Consider the following 6,000-nt stretch of genomic DNA (forward strand, 5'->3'; position numbering starts at 1 on the left):
GCTCCCTGCTCAGTGGGGAGTCCGCTTCTCCCTCTCCCTCAACTGTTCCCCTGCTTGTGCTCTTTCACTCTTTCTCTCTCTCTCAAATAAATAAAATCTTGAAAAAGAAAAAAAAGGTTTTGAAAAAATAGGAAAAAAATGGATTTATTCCCCACCATAATCTTGAGCTAAAGAGCCTAGAAATAAAAGACAATGTATGATTCCCTTGTATGAAGATAAAACATGAGGGGCGCCTGGGTGGCTCAGTGGGTTAAAGCCTCTGCCTTCAGCTCGGGTCATGATTCCAGGGTCCTGGGATCGAGCCCTGCATCGGGCTCTCTGCTCAGCAGGGAGCCTGCTTCCTCCTCTCTCTCTCTCTCTCTCTCTGCCTGCCTCTCTGCCTACTTGTGATCTCCATCAAATAAATAAATTAAATCTTAAAAAAAAAAGATAAAACATGAAAAAACAGTCTGTGGTTTTAGTGGGGGGGGTACGGGTTATATTTGGAGAGTGGCAGTAATGATGGAGAATGGCCAGGAGGGGGCAAAAGTGGGGGCAGGTTATGTTTCTACTTTTGGACCTGGGTGGTGGTTACAAGGCTTTGTTCTTTTTGTAATCATTCATCAAGACAGGCAAAATGATGTCTGTTTGTGTTTTTATGTCTGTGTGTCTACATTAATAGAAGTTTATTATTTTTTTTAAAGCTGCTATTTTGTCTCCACGGGTTTGCCAGGGAATCTGTATTTACCTCAAGATTTTGGTGATGGTAATAAAGCCCCCTGTTGCGTCAGCAACTGGAAATCATGGTGAAAAGGACTGGCTTCAGTGCATAGGAAGACAAAACTGAGTTCCCATTCCTGGTCACTCACCAGCGAGCGGCATGACCACTGACATGTCACAGGGTAGGGCCTCACCAAGCTTTGGTATGGCCAAAACTCTCTACCCTACAAAACCTCTTTTGCCCTTTGCTCAGAGGACCACAGAGTGGGGCCATCGTGAGAGTGGACTCTGGGCCAAGACTCTGGGTTCGAATCCTGTCTCTACTAGCTATTGGCTGTATGCTTGGCAGCCTGGGTTCACTAACTGCTGTGTGCCTCAGTTTCCTCCCCCGTGAAACGAGAGTTGAGAGAAGTGGGAAGCAGGCACTGGAACACAGAAGCTGTGTACGTGTTTTCTGTGATGGTCGTAGGTATGAATGGCTCCGGAAGCCACTAGAAGTCAGCCTATGCTGCGAATCTCAGGTCTGGACTGTATGGTCCCCATGAAGGTGGTTTCTGAAACTGGCTCCGCCGCTTCTCAGCTGTGCCCCTACTGGGTGCCAGGTGCACGTTCACGCAGCTGTGATGAGGCCCGTAATCTCAAATCTAGTTCGCTTTATTGGTGACTATAATGGTGTTCAGGTGCTAGTTAGAGAAAGGGCTTCCTCTTGATCTAGCAGCTTCTAAAAATAGACATTTCTGGTCTTTATGTAAGACGACAATATGGGGGGCACCTGGGTGGCTCAGGGGTTTAAGCCTCTGCCCTGGGCTCAGGTCATGATCCCAGGGTTCTGGGATCAAGGCCCACATGAGGCTCTCTGCTCAGCAGGGAGCCTGCTTCCCCTCCTCTCTCTCTGCCTGCCTCTCTACCTACTTGTGATCTCTCTGTCAAATAAATAAAATCTTAAAAAAAAAAAAAAGACGACAATATGGAGGGGTGACAGGGCCTGACACTGGTTTGGGTCTTTAAAAAACAAACAAACAAACACTTGTTTCTTGGATGCTAACTTGTTTCCTGGATGCAAAATTTGTGAACAGCTTCATGTATTATCACAAAGAGAACACTGCTCTGAAATAACCATTAGATTTTTAAAAAGACATTACCAGCAAACTCCCCTAACCAGCCCCCAGTCTTGGGGTCGGATACTTTTCCTAAGAGCCATGAAAAGAGATGAGTTTTTTTTTTTTTTTTTTTAAAGATTTTATTTATTTATTTGACAGAGATCACAAGTAGACGGAGAGGCAGGCAGAGAGAGAGAGGGAAGCAGGCTTCTCGCCGAGCAGAGAGCCCAATGTGGGACTCGATCCCAGGACCCTGAGATCATGACCTGAGCCGAAGGCAGCGGCTTAACCCACTGAGCCACCCAGGCGCCCCAAGAGATGAGTTTTTTAAGCAGAGGGAAAATGAGATGATTTTTTTTCTTTCCTTGAAAAGTGTATTCCCCTGGGGCCTGGGTGGCTCCGAAGGTTAAGCGTCAGACTCTTGGTTTGGCTCGGGTCATGATCTCGTAGTAGCGAGATGGAGCCCAAGCCTGGTGTTTGGCTCCATGCTGGGCCTGGACTCTGCTTCCCGCTCCCTCTGCCGCGCCTTCAGGTGCTTGTGCACAGGCTCACTCTCTCTCTCTCAAAAAGAAATCTTAAAAAATATATATTTGGGGGGACACCTGGGTGGCTCAGTTGGTTAAGCGGCTGCCTTCGGCTCAGGTCATGATCCCAGCGTCCTGGGATGGAGTCCCACATCGGGCTCCTTGCTCAGCAGGGAGCCTGCTTCTCCCTCTGCCTCTGCCTGCCACTCTATCTGCCTGTGCTCACTCTCGCTCTCTCTCTCTCTGACAAATAAATAAAATCTTTAAAAATATATATATATTTTTTTTTAAATTAAAAGAAAAGAAAAATGCATTCCAGAGAACAGAATGATGGTGGGAGAGGGGCAGGGAGCAAAGAATATGCCAGAAAACAGAGCCGTGATCCAGGAGAGAGCTGCTACCCCCCTGACTTGGAGATGGAAATAGAATAAAAGTAGTTTGGACAGGTGTGGATGAAGGAACCACTCACTAAAATAGGGAACCGTATAAATTTAACACACTTGGGAGAAACTGAATTCGATGAGAGGCAGAGCTAAGTATTGGTGATTTGGGAAGAAGCATCTAGAAATACCAAAAGGCAATTGGACTTTCTGGCTCAGGGCTTGAGAAAACTATCTGAACTAGAGGTGCAGAGTTAAAAATCTCCAGAACATAGGTGCTAACTGTAGCCTCATAGGTGAGGGAGATCCAGTACAAAGTAGAGCACTTGTAAATGCTAGCAGGCATCAGAATGGATGGGAGTGCTTATTAATACACAGTGCTTGGCCCCACCCCCAAGGTTTCTGATTTACTAATCTTAAGGGAGAAGGCGCAAGAAGCTGCATTTCTTTCTCTTCCTCCCTCCCTCCCTCCCTCCCTTTCTTTCTTTCTAATTTTTAATAAGCACCCAGTGGTGCTAATGATGTTGCTCAGGAGACTGTACATTCAGAACCGTTGGTGTCCAGTAATAGGGGGTCACATATAACCTTTTGGATTCTCTAAGTGCCCCATTTGTCATTTCTTCCAGTTTCTTGTCTTTTACCAAAGCAACAAATCAGTGTTACATATTTAACACAGCAGGCGAGTCGTTCCCTCCCAGTGTTCACACAATTAGAAATACATTTCTAGTTCATTTTTCAGGGTAAGATCCCTCACTTAATTGTTCTCTAAATCCCTGCCGGCAGTTCATTCCCTGAGACCCAGGCAGGGCACAATCCCGAATTCCAGGCTAGGAGCGGGTGGCTGCCCATCCTCAGAGAACTCACAGAATCAGTTGTTCAACTTTGATGCCGTTTCTGGAATAAAGACTCTGAGAGTTCTAATTATCAGTCTAGCTCCCCGAGATCAACCCCTTCACCTCCATCCTCAGGCTTGCAGGAGCACCTGGTGGGCTCAGTCGGTAGAGCACACAATTCTTGATCTCAGAGTCATGAATTAAAGCCCCATGTTGGGTGTTGAGCCTCATTAAAAAATAATAATAATAGAGGCACCTGGGTCGCTCAGTGGGTTAAGCATCTGCCTTTGGTTCAGGTCATGATCCCGGGGTCCTGGGATCGAGCCCCACATTGGGCTCCCTGCTTGGCAGGGAGCCTTCTTCTCCCTCTCCCTCTGGTGCTCTGCCTGCTTGTGCTCTCTCACTCTCTCTGTCAAATAAATAAATAAAATCTTAAAATAATAATAATAATAGGGGCGCCTGGGTGGCTCAGTGGTTTAAGGCCTCTGCCTTCGGTTAAGGTCATGATCCCAGAGTCCTGGGATCGAGCCCCGCATCGGGCTCTCTGTTCCATGGGGAGCCTGCTTCCTCCTCTCTCTCTCTCTGCCTGCCTCTCTGCCTATTTGTGATCTCTGTCTGTCGAGTAAATAAATAAAATCTTAAAAAAATATATATATTTCCATGGTGCCTGAGTGGCTCAGTGGTTTTTAAGCATCTGACTCTTGATTTTGGCTCAGGCCATGCATGATCTCATGGTTGTGAGAGGCTCTGCCCTGGGAGTGAACTGCTTGGGATTCTCCCTCTCCCTCTCCTCTGTACCCCTGCCCCACACTGCTCACATGCTCTCACTAAATAAATAAATAAATAAATAAATAAATAAATAAATAAAAATAAATAAATAAAACGAATTCACTACACAATTGAGAAAATGCTAAAAAAAAAAATTTTAGCCCTTCCACACGATCACGCTGAGTTAGTACCCGCGCCTGGAATCGGGTCGCAACCTCAGCCGCGCCTGCCGCCTGCCACTCCCTCCGCACCATGGACCCTCGCAAAGTGAGCGAGCTTCGGGCTTTCGTGAAAATGTGTAAGCAGGATCCGAGCGTTTTGCACACCGAGGAAATGCGTTTCCTGCGGGAGTGGGTGGAGAGCATGGGGGGTAAAATACCACCTGCCACTCATAAAACTAAATCAGAAGACAGTATGAAGGAAGAAAAACCAGATAGTAAGAAGGCGGAGGAAAACATAAAGACAGATGAACCATCAAGTGAGGAGAGTGATCTAGAAATTGACAATGAAGGTATGTTTGAACCAGATACCGATGCCCCTCAAGAAATGGGAGATGAAAATGTAGAGATAACCGAGGAAATGATGGATCAGGCAAATGATAAAAAAGTGGCTGCCATTGATGCCCTAAATGATGGTGAACTACAGAAAGCCATTGACTTGTTCACAGATGCCATCAAACTAAATCCTCGCTTGGCCATTCTGTATGCCAAGAGAGCCAGTGTCTTCATCAAATTACAGAAGCCAAATGCTGCCATTCGAGACTGTGACAGAGCTATTGAAATAAATCCTGATTCAGCTCAGCCTTATAAGTGGCGTGGGAAAGCACATAGACTTCTGGGCCATTGGGAAGAAGCAGCACATGATCTTGCCCTTGCCTGTAAACTGGATTATGATGAAGATGCTAGTGCAATGCTGAAAGAAGTTCAACCAAGGGCCCAGAAAATTGCTGAACATCGGAGAAAATATGAGCGAAAACGTGAAGAGCGAGAGATCAAAGAAAGAATAGAAAGGGTTAAGAAGGCTCGGGAAGAACATGAGAGAGCCCAGAGGGAGGAAGACGCCAGACGACAATCAGGAGCTCAGTATGGCTCTTTCCCAGGTGACTTTCCTGGGGGAATGCCTGGTAATTTTCCTGGAGGAATGCCTGGAATGGCAGGGGGGATGCCTGGAATGGCGGGAATGCCTGGGCTCAATGAAATTCTTAGTGATCCGGAAGTTCTTGCAGCCATGCAGGATCCAGAAGTTATGGTGGCCTTCCAGGATGTGGCCCAGAACCCAGCGAATATGTCAAAATATCAGAGCAACCCAAAGGTTATGAATCTAATCAGTAAATTGTCAGCCAAATTTGGAGGTCAAGCATAATGCCCTTATGACAAACAAAGCCCTTGCTGAAGGAAAAGCAACTTCGATCACCTAATGGATGTCGCAATAATACAAACCAGTGTACCTCCGACCTTCTCATGAAGAAAGCTGGGGTGCTGTGAAGAGAATCCCTACCCCTCTGCTCCCCATGCAACCGAAACATTCTACAATTGTTGCCATTAGGGTATTCATTCAGATAATGTTTTCCTACTAGGAACTACAAACTTTAAACACTTTTTAAACCTTAAAAATATTTAAAAACATATCAAAAGGGTGTGTTAGTCCCTACATTTTTCTTTACTAATCATTTCAGTTTTTTTCCTTTGGATTAATT

The 6,000-nt window shown here is 46.0% G+C and overlaps 1 pseudogene; it reads left to right on the forward strand.

Annotated features, from left to right (window-relative positions):
- Nucleotides 1-4,500: 4,500 nt before the first annotated feature.
- On the forward strand, nucleotides 4,501-5,675 carry LOC111155503 (annotated as a pseudogene).
- The last annotated feature ends 325 nt before the right edge of the window (nucleotides 5,676-6,000 follow it).

The sequence above is a fragment of the Enhydra lutris genome, unplaced genomic scaffold (genome assembly GCF_002288905.1).
Source record: "Enhydra lutris kenyoni isolate GAN:26980312 unplaced genomic scaffold, ASM228890v2 scaffoldscaffold3, whole genome shotgun sequence".
In the NCBI taxonomy this organism is placed as follows: domain Eukaryota; kingdom Metazoa; phylum Chordata; class Mammalia; order Carnivora; family Mustelidae; genus Enhydra; species Enhydra lutris.